Raw genomic sequence first — 10646 nt, 5'->3', positions numbered from 1 at the left:
CAGCCATCTGGAGCTAGTGGAGTAGACAGTTCGATCCCACAATGAAAGGTGAGCAAGATTTGGTAGTTGCCAATTTTGTACTGGCCAACACTAAAAATTTCAACATCACTCGAGATGGCGTCACAAAATCAAAATGGAGTATGATCTCCAAAAAGCGAGAGAAGTTAGTATAGGTATCTACAACATAGTCCTATAGGAACTAGAATCACATCCATACCTCGCACAAGCTCCAAGATATGCCCTGTCAAAGATCACAACTCTATGGCATTTAGTGACCCTTAGGGACGTTCCAGTTCGACGTGCCTGAGAACATTTGAGTGCTAAACAAGATGAAACAAGGTTGGGGATAGGGTTTACCCAACCACTTGGAGCTAACAGAGCAGACAGTTCGATCCCACGATGAAAGGTGAGAGAGATTTGGCAATTGACAACTTTGTACTGGCCAACACTACAAGTTTCAGAATCATCCGAGATGGCATTGCAAAATCAAAATGGAGTATGATCGCTAAAAAGTGAGAGAGGTTATTGTAGGTCTCCACAACATAGTCCTATAGGAACTACAATCACATCCATACCTCACACGAGCTCCGAGATATGTCCCGTCAAAGATCACAACCCTATGGCATTTAGTGACCCTTAGGGACATTTTGGTTCGGCGTGCTCGAGAACGTTTGAACTCTAAATGGGACGAGACAAGGTTGGGGATAGGGTTTAATCAATCACCTGGAGCTAACATAGTAGATAGTTTGATCCCGTGATGAAAGGTGAGAGAGATTTGGCAGTTGGAAACTTTGTACTTGCCAACACTACAAGTTTCAGCATCACCTGAGATGGCGTCAAAAAATCAAAATAGAGTATGATCTCTAAAAAGTGAGAAAGGTTATTGTAGGTCTCCACAACATGAGCCTATAGGAACTAGAATCACATCCATACCTAGCACGAGCTCTGAGATATGCTTCATCAAAGATCACAACCCTATGCCATTTAGTGACCCTTAGGGATGTTCCGATTCGACATGCCCAAGAACGTTCGAGCGCTCAATAAGATGGGACAAGGTTGGGGATAAGGTTTACCCAGCCACCTAGATCTAACAGAGTAGACAGTTTGATCCCACGATGAAAGGTGAGAGAGATTTGGCAGTTGGCAACTTTTTACTGGCCAACACTACAAGTTTCAACATCACTCGAGATGGCATCGTAAAATCAAAATGAAGTATGATCTCCAAAAAGTGAGAGAGGTTAATGTATGTCTCTACAACATGGTCCTATAGGAACTAGAATCACATCCATACCTCACATGAGCTCCAAGATATGCTTCGTCAAAGATCGCAACTCTATGGCATTTAGTGACCCTTAGGGATGTTCTAGTTCGGCGTGCCTGAGAATGTTCAAGTGCTGAATGAGATGGGAGAAGGTTGGGGATAGGTTTTACCTAGCCACCCAGAGCTAATGGAGTAGATAGTTTGATCCCACAACCCTTTTTCCAATAAGTTGCAAATTTGAGCAACTTTTACAACTTTCAACAATGCAACTTTGCACAAAAAGTGCAATTTTTACATTTTTCACTTGATTCCAATTCTACAACTTGGAAAAGGTTTGGAAATAGTAAAATGACTTATTTCCAAATGCTCAACCCTTCACCAATTCCCAAACTCTTGCAAAGTTGTCAGCATTTTTGCAATTTTGCTTTGACAACTTTTGCAATTTTTGCAATTTTTGACATCTTAACTCCTAGATGCCTAAAACTTAACCTAATGACCCTAAGGACCTTTATAACCTTCTGAAAAACCCAACCACTCCTACAAATCCCCAATCACAAGGAAAACCTATCACAAAGACAACTAATCACTAGTTTCTCTTAAGGGCATCAAAAGGCTTATTTGACACAAAACCCCACAAATACAAATAATGACTAGGGGTGACTTCCATGCATGGAAAGGCTCTATTTAGGTTCAAACTAACATGAATCCAACATTAGATTTAAACTATGCAACTTTCATTGGCTAGTTGCTTTACAAACTCAAGACTAGGCTTGTAAAGAAAAGAATCACTAATTTGGATACCCTTTTTAGTTTTATACAACATACTAAAGCCTTGGGATCTCAAGAGAAGTATGCAACAACTGAGTTTTTTAAGGCTCACTTAGGAATGTGGGCAATTAGGCATCAATTAACAAAGGAAGTGCCCTACCCCTTTAGAAAAACATCAATCTAGAAATTGGAACATGAGGCGGATCATGTCAGATGATCACATACCAATTTTCAAGCCTTGAAACCTTCTCTGTAGCGAGTTATGGAAGATGTTGCTATGAATTTCTAGCATGCACATGGATCTTGCATGCCTAGGGCATCAAATTTTTCTCTCCAGTCTCATTCTTTTGACCTAAAACCAAAAGGAACATAAAACACATTTTCCTAACTAGGATTCCACCAAGGGTCATTAATTTCCCATGGTGGAATCTCAAGATATGAGGGAAAATAGATGAAACCCTAGGTAATGGCACAAAATGGGGACATCAGTTAGTAAAATGGGGATATCTTGAGTTGTAGAGAAAATTTGAACCTCATTCCAAGTGTAACAGAAAGAATATTCACAAAGCTATCCAACCATACTAGATATTCATACTTATATGTGATCAACTTGACGAATGACCTAGTGTTTTTCATGAGTTCAAGTATAATAATCTATCTTTTGTTATGAATGAGTTCAATATTTTAGTGTTCTTGTTGATTAGTGTTGAAAATTATTAGTGTTAGTGTTGATAAGTGGTTTTGATAGTTGGAGGACACCTATTTAAGGTTTCCACAAGAGGAGAAACCCATTGTATAGATGGGTGAACAACAAACATTGAATAAAACTCATAATTTTTGCCTTTTTCTCTGTTGTTTCAATATTGTATGGCCTGTAGAGATTGGTAGGGTGAAAGTTTGGTATGGTTGGATAGAGGATTGAGTTAGAGTTCCATTGCATTTGGTTTGAAGTCTTTATCTTATTTACAACAAAAGTTACATCAGTTTTTGTAGAGGTTGGTCAGATTTACCCTAAAGCTTAGGGTTTCTTCAAGATGGCCTCCTAACTTGCAATTCCACCATGGGATTTCAATTCCACTTTGGGGAATGCAAGTTAGGAGAGTTACTTCAATATGAAAAAGATTTAGAACTGTAGGTGTAGGTTACCTATTTTTACCAGCAAGCCCTAGATTGAACATTGCTATATGTCTAGTCTAGATTTGAAGAAGAAAGAAGGTTCAGGCTTCCAAACTGATTGATTTGACCTAGGTGAAGGGTGTAAGAGGATTAATTGGATGTGAAGAAGAGTTCCAAGAGGTGGAGCTAGGTCTATGAACCCATTTACTCATACTTCCTTTGTAACCCAGCCTAATCTGGCCAATTAGGTTTGTGACTCAAAGTGGGTGTTAGTTGGTGCTGGAACAACGTTAGAGTTTGATCTTTTGGAATCTCTAAGAGGTGGTTAAAGGGTGTCTAAAGAGGTGAAAAGATAGTGTTTCCCTTTACAAAGTTTGGGAGTTTGACCAAGAAAGCTAGGATTAGGCCTATTAGAAATGACGGTAACAATTATTCGAATAAGTTGTTGGGGGTTTGAGAACTTTAAAGTTGGGCATTTTTGAGAGATTAGGTCTGTAGAAATATTTTCTATCAGGAAAGTTGAGTTCTAAACCCATCTAGGGAGAGTTTTCCTTTTTAGGCCTATTGGAGAATGGGAGTCCCTAAGAAGTTGTGATTGATCTAAGTCAGTTGAGAACCCCAGTGGTGCAGGGTACCTAAGGATCTTAGGCATGAATTCAAGGTGTTTAGTAGGTTAGAATCATTAGGAAAGAAGTTTGATCCATACTTGTAATAAAAGACTCAATTGTAAGGTATAATGGTACATTGGTGTGGTTATAAGCCAAGTGACCATTTGTAACCAAGGAGTCATAATAGGTGTGATTTTGAGTATTTTGATGTTTTTAGGATGTTTTAGTTGGATTTGAGTCATTAAGACACCTTTGGATTACAGGTTTGTAAAAAAGTGCAAAAGTGCAAGAAAGTTGCAAAATGCAAAAAGTTGCTAAAGAGCATTTTTTGCAATTTTTGTTGTCAAACTAAAAAAAGGAAGTTGTATGATCTTAAAACCATCCAATGGAAGTTGTAACCATTGGAAGGCACTTATTTAAGGTCTCCACATGTGGGGAAGGTCGTTGTATGAACAGGTGGACAACATTTGATGAATAAAACTCAGAATTTCTGCCTTTTTACTATTTTTTCAATTCTGTATAGCCTGTACAGATTGGGAGTGGCACAAGTTGCATACGGTTGGATAGAGGGTTGAGTGAGGATTCCATTTCATTTGGTTTGAAGTGTTTATCTTATTTAGAACAAAAGTTATAGCATATTTTGTGAAGGTTACCTGGATTTACCCTAAATCTGAGGGTTTCAACAAAATGGCCTCCTAACTTGCAAAACCACTATGGGATTTCAATGCCACTTTTTGGAATGCAAGTTAGGAGAGGGGTCTTTAAGATGGAAAATTTTTAGGGTTGTAGAAGTAGGGTACCTATTTTTACCAGCAAGCCCTAGACTGGACATAGTCTTATGTCTAGTCTAGTTTTGAAGGAAAAAGAAGGATCAAGCTTCCAAGTTGATTGATTTGACCCAGATAAAGGGTGTAGAAGGAAAAATTCAAGGTATAGAAGAGATCTAAGGGGTTGAACCAAGTTTGTGAACCCATTTGTTTATGTTTTTCTTGTAACCCAACCTAAATTGGCCATTTAGGACTATGACACAAAGTGGGCATAACTTGATGCTGGACTAGAGTTTGTGATTGATCTTTTGGAATCTCTTAGGAGTGGTTGAAGGGTTTTTAGTGATGTAAAAACATTGGATGGTCCTTTGTATGGTTTGGGAGTTGACCATTGAAACTAGGAATTGTCCTAATAAGAAGTGTTGGTAATAGTTTTTGCAATTTGATTGTTGAGTGTGAGAAACTTCAAAATTTGGGTTTTATTATTGGTTTGAGTTTATAAAAAACCATTTCCATCAGATAATTTGAGTTTTGGAACCATTTAAGAAGTATTTGTCATTTTAAGCCTATTGGTAATAGGAAGTCCCTAAGTGTTGTGGTTGGTTCAAGTTGTTTGAGCACCCTAGGTTTGAGGGTTGGGATTGTGAAGTGGAGTCCACTTAGAGATAGAGTATACCTATGTTAGAGCTCTAGTGGATCAGTCATTAACTTGGAAGAAGGCCTAGTTGCTATTTGATGCAGAGTAAGCAGAAGGAAGCACCAAACAATCAACCTTCTACCCCCCAAACCTTCAAACTCCACAAGGGTAAAGAAAAGGCTATGACTCACTTCCAAATGGATACTAATCTGATATTACAACTTTCCAATAGGTTTACAAACCCAAATCTCCAAAGAAGACAAGAATCCAACTTCTTACTACTTCAATCAATAATGGCCTACTAACCCCAACATGGCAAAAGTGGGTTTATGGTGTTCCCAAGCTTTTTAACACCAATGATGGATTGAGGAAACCTTAATATGACCAAAATAAGGCAAATCACTAATTAGACCTACTGCAAACAACCCACAAAATGGAATGCAACATTTGACCTATTAGGCAATTAGGCCTCCTACTTCAATTTTTCAGCAATAACTCAAAATGCTTCCAAAGGACATGGCCAACAAAGCATAGTTTTAGATACCCTTTTCCAAGGATTAAAAGACTCCAAAGTTTGAAAACTTCACTCAAATCTAGCATGCCTTAACCCCAACCATGCACTCAGGCCTAATTAGTAACTTTAGGCATGGTCTACAAGGCAATGGCCAAGAAATGGGTTCATGGAATCAATCTTCCAACTCTAGAGTGTTCTCCTAACTTACATAAAAGTTCTTTTCTAATTCATCAAGTTCTCAACTCCTTTTCTTCACATTACTCAACCAAATTGCACAAACAAGGTCTAATACGTGGGTAATATTATACCTAGGGCTTGCTCCCATAAATCTCTACTAAAACCTCTTGTCTCAAGACCTTTAAAATATGATAATGCATTGCCCTAACTTGCTCCATACAAATTTGGAATAATTTCCAACGGTGGAGTTTCAAGTTAGGGCCATTTCTTTGGCCAAACCCTTGTTTTGAGGGTTTCACAGGGCAGTGACTAAGAAAAACCAATAACTTGATTATCATAACAAGAAACAAAAGTAAAACTATCCCACATGCACACAAGAGAAGAAAAACATGAGAAATCTCTATTTTGCACCTCTTTTTTAATATCATTTTATTGTTTAACTAAATGGTCACCTCAAAAATATAGTATGGAATAATTTCAAAAAATTCGACATGGACATATTTAATGTGCACAATCTAAGAAACCTCTTTAAATGTATTTATCATTGACTATTTTTAGGGATCTATAAATGCTTAAACAAAACTACTAAGTTCCACTCATAATATTTGGTTTGATCAAGTGTTGACATTATTGCAAACAACATCCCAAAAATATCAAAATATCAAAAGTCTTTTGGTTCTCTCAACTTATACATTGGCTGATCAATATTATCCTTAGAGAGAACTATATTTGTAACTGCCCCATTATCATCAGATTGAGACCTGTTTTCCTTCTTACTTTTTGATGATTGTGATCCTCTGCAATCCCAGACACAAGATGATTAATGCATAATGGTACTTGAACAAAAAACACTAATAAACATTGAGGATGTGAATTGATAATACCGCTTCATAGATGATTTTGGCATCTCACCCTTTATCTTTGGTGTTTCGACTTTATGAGCCCTCTTCTTTGGTGACCTACAAATGAAGAATTAGCACAGTAAAAAATCTAAGATAAAATTAATCCACTAAAATTTGAGAATGACAAAAATTGAATCTAGCTTGTCATTAAGAATTATCCATTTGTACAAATCCTTGCTTTTTGAGATTTATGATAACCCTTGCTTGATGAGTATTGAAAACTTCTCCCATTGTATCCTTGCTTTCGCCAGTTTGAAGTTTCTAGTTACATGCACACAATCATGACTTTACATCACAAAGCATTCACATTCTAAAAATTTTCATGTTCTTTCATTACATTTTGATCTAAACAACAAATTCTAAAGTTTCAATTATTCAAAATGACTAATCTAAAAATGGGTCCTATTAAAGAATCTAATATAAATTCAAATAATGTATCTAGATCCTAAACAAATCAAAACATAAAATTTGTGATTTAAACTTATCTCATCACTTACACATAATAACAATACCCACCTTGTCATGTGGATATTCTTGGGGGAGAGGTTGGAATATTGTATTTGGATCCTGGAATTGATCACTCTTTCTCTCTCTCTCCCTCTCTCCCTATTCAATCTAATGAGCCAACTGGATCTGCTCTACATTCTAATGTCTCAAGTATTGCCTCATGGTCTAACTCATGAACTTTCCAAATAATCTTATTATATGGTTTTCCACCATATTTTATCAAGTGTACATTTGATGCGATAGCAAGGTTTGAATAATGAAGAATCTTCCTCTCTGTTTTCCAATCCTGGAATAACCACAAGTTAGGGTTCTGCATAGAATATCTTCTAAGCCATGTGCCGGTTACAACCACCGCACTGACATGATCCTCTAAACCTTCACCATCTATAACTGAGTGATCCAATTTTTGTTTAGCTTGGACAGAACGACGCAAATAATAATTTGTCCCTTCTTCATTTTCTTCAGGTGCAATAACAACAAAAACATGGCCTATAGTGACAAATGTACAAAATGCGGTCATTAATTTAAAAAATACTTAGGTAAAAGTTATAAAGTTACATATTGAAATTACAAAGATATATAAATATATATATTACTAGGTTGCACTAGATCTAAAAGTGGTCAAAGTCAATAGATGAATCCATCTCTACCATTTCCAGTGCTTGTGGGGGACGATAGGTGTCAATTGGGTCCAAAACCCGTATATCCCATTTGTCCATCCATTCAGTCAACTCACAGTCATCCCAATTTTCCTTTGCACATGATGGACAATAGCATGCTATTTTTCATGTGTGGATACTCCATGAACCCGCATCAGAGCTTCTAAAAGAATGCAACTCACTAGGCCCTGTTAGTTTGCAACAATCTTGATATGGTGCAATGTTAGTATTATCTATCAACCAAAAAAATCTATGAATCGTAGACTCACCCTCCTTACTTGGACCCATTGTAGCATTACACCACTGGATGATGCATTTTTCATTTGTTAATATTGTTCCATCTTTGTACTTTAGTTCTTCATGAGCTAAGGCTCTTTTGATGCATGCACTTGCACCATCGTGCTCTCCCTTTCCATGACCAGCCTTTGTGAAATTCCACATAGATTGAATTCTACACAACCTATGCATCTTGCTTAACCAATAGAACATCCATGCATTCTTGAATTGAGATGTGCAATTGTCTGACCAAATAATGTGCTGACAATATGTGATGCCCCTGTTAGCCAAACCTCCATAAAATAGTTGGAAAGAACCTTGTAAAAAATTTGTAGAATGTGATCGATCATCGCTAATGTAAAAATGGTATTCCCTCAAAATCTCCCTGTTATCCTCTATATTTGTAGGTGAATGTATGAATGTTATGTGAAAAAATATGGAAACCTGTTGAGAAGTATAATACTTTGCTTGCACCTCATTTTTTGGTTGTAGTGTGTAGTTCTCTGTGAAGTCTACAACTGAAACAATGGTATCCAGTGGAAATGTATCCTTGCACAACTTGAATTGCAAATCCAACCATTGAGCTCTATGTGTATGCCTTGCATACTTGTAAATAATCATTTCACGAAAAATCTTCATGAACTCATACATTGGAATCTTTTCAATGACTAAATCACATCTTTTTCCCTATTTCCCATCTTTTAGAGCATATGTCACGGTCTTAAATTTTTCATAATCTACTATTTCATTTCCAATTGCATGTGTACCATCCATATGTTGACAAGTTGATAAAAGTTGCAAAGAACCAAAAAATAAACATGTACCATCCAAGCATGATATCTTGTAAAATTGTTGGCCATCCCTTATCTCACATAAAATGTTGGATATGAATTCCCTTGAAGATCTTGGTGGCTCATTCATGTCACAATCCTGCAAAACAAACTTAGAATGCAAAAACACATATATATGCCTAAAAATATCAAAATGGTTAGAAAATTCAATATGTATCCTACAACAACAAGTTGTGCATGTGTGATTTATCTTGACATAAAATGGTTTACCCATCTAAAAAAATATTTGACTTATTCAAATTTAAGGATACATATCAATAAATTTTGCAAAAAATTGTGTCTGAGTTGAGTCCAAAAAATGTTTCATATGTGAGTCGCAATTTTGGCTATCAATTCTCCTTCTTACAACATCTCTTTGATTAGGAGAAACACGTGTGTTATTTTTCCAAAAATTTTTGATCAATGATTTCAAAGCTTCACTAATTTCTTTATCCTTTCACAATAGTCTACTGCTAAATGTCCATAACTCATTTTTTGTTGGATCTTCCAATCTCTCATGCCTTAGCATGGCTCTCCTTAGAGTACCTCTACCAATTTTTAATGTTTTTCTTGTCTTTCTCACGAGTCAAGCTTTCTTCATTTGGCTACTTACTATTGTTGATGTAAGTACTCGTCTTGTGATATTACTACCTTTGATGCGTGATTTAGAACCCACTTTGTCATAAGCACTCATTAGATTCTTTACAATATTTTTTTCATTTGAATCATCCATCATTCTTAGCCCAAGAATCTTCATGATAGGCCTAAATTTCAAATTCCTCATCATTTCAACAAATAATTGGCATTGACCTGTAATATTTAATGTTGGCATTAAGTTATTATTTCCATTAGTGATAACACTTATCTGTATCAGTATAGCTACTCAGCTCATCACTCAGTCTACAATGTATACTGAGCATTCAGTGGTTACCTTGTACATTCATCACTTAAGCAATTTACACTGAACTTCGTAGTTCACACTGAGCATTCTAGTATAGCTACCGAGTGAATGTACAATCCAGTAATGTCTATCGAGTTTACAGTGTTAACCGAGCTTCACAGTGTTTACCGAGTGATGGAAGTGTAATGTTTACCAAGTGATAGAAGCATAGTGGCAACCGAGTGATGGAAGCGTAGTGTTTACCGAGTAATGAAAGTATAATGTTTACTGAGTGAAAGCAAGGTAAACGAAGGATTCAATTTTTACCGAGTGATACTGTATCCACCGAGTCTCCAATGGTTACCGAGTTCAGAACTACATTAGGTGATTAGTATGGATCAAGCCTTCACTTCTACTGAGTGCATGACAATACCAAGTAATGCAGTGGATGTTGAGTATTAGAAAGTCATTGAGTTAGTTCAGTGAACCCAAGTTATTTACTATTTGGCTGACTCAATAATATTTTGTTCACTTGTGTTTTAGCTGACCTTGCAATTGTAATTATTGGAATGGTATATATGTAATGTATTATATCATTTTCAATATGTATGAATATGAATAAGAGTATAAAAAGAGACATGTAATGTTTTGAGAAGTGTAAATGCGAATTAACAGAAGAGCAGAATATTCAGTAAGGTCTACAAGGGGCAGTAATGATTCATCAGTCATAAGAGGTGATATATA

Source organism: Cupressus sempervirens, chromosome 11, assembly GCF_028749045.1.
Source record: "Cupressus sempervirens isolate cs-2001-9-10 chromosome 11, ASM2874904v1, whole genome shotgun sequence".
Lineage (NCBI taxonomy): Eukaryota > Viridiplantae > Streptophyta > Pinopsida > Cupressales > Cupressaceae > Cupressus > Cupressus sempervirens.
The sequence above is the reverse complement of the archived record's forward strand: the minus strand, read 5'-3'. Positions refer to the sequence as shown.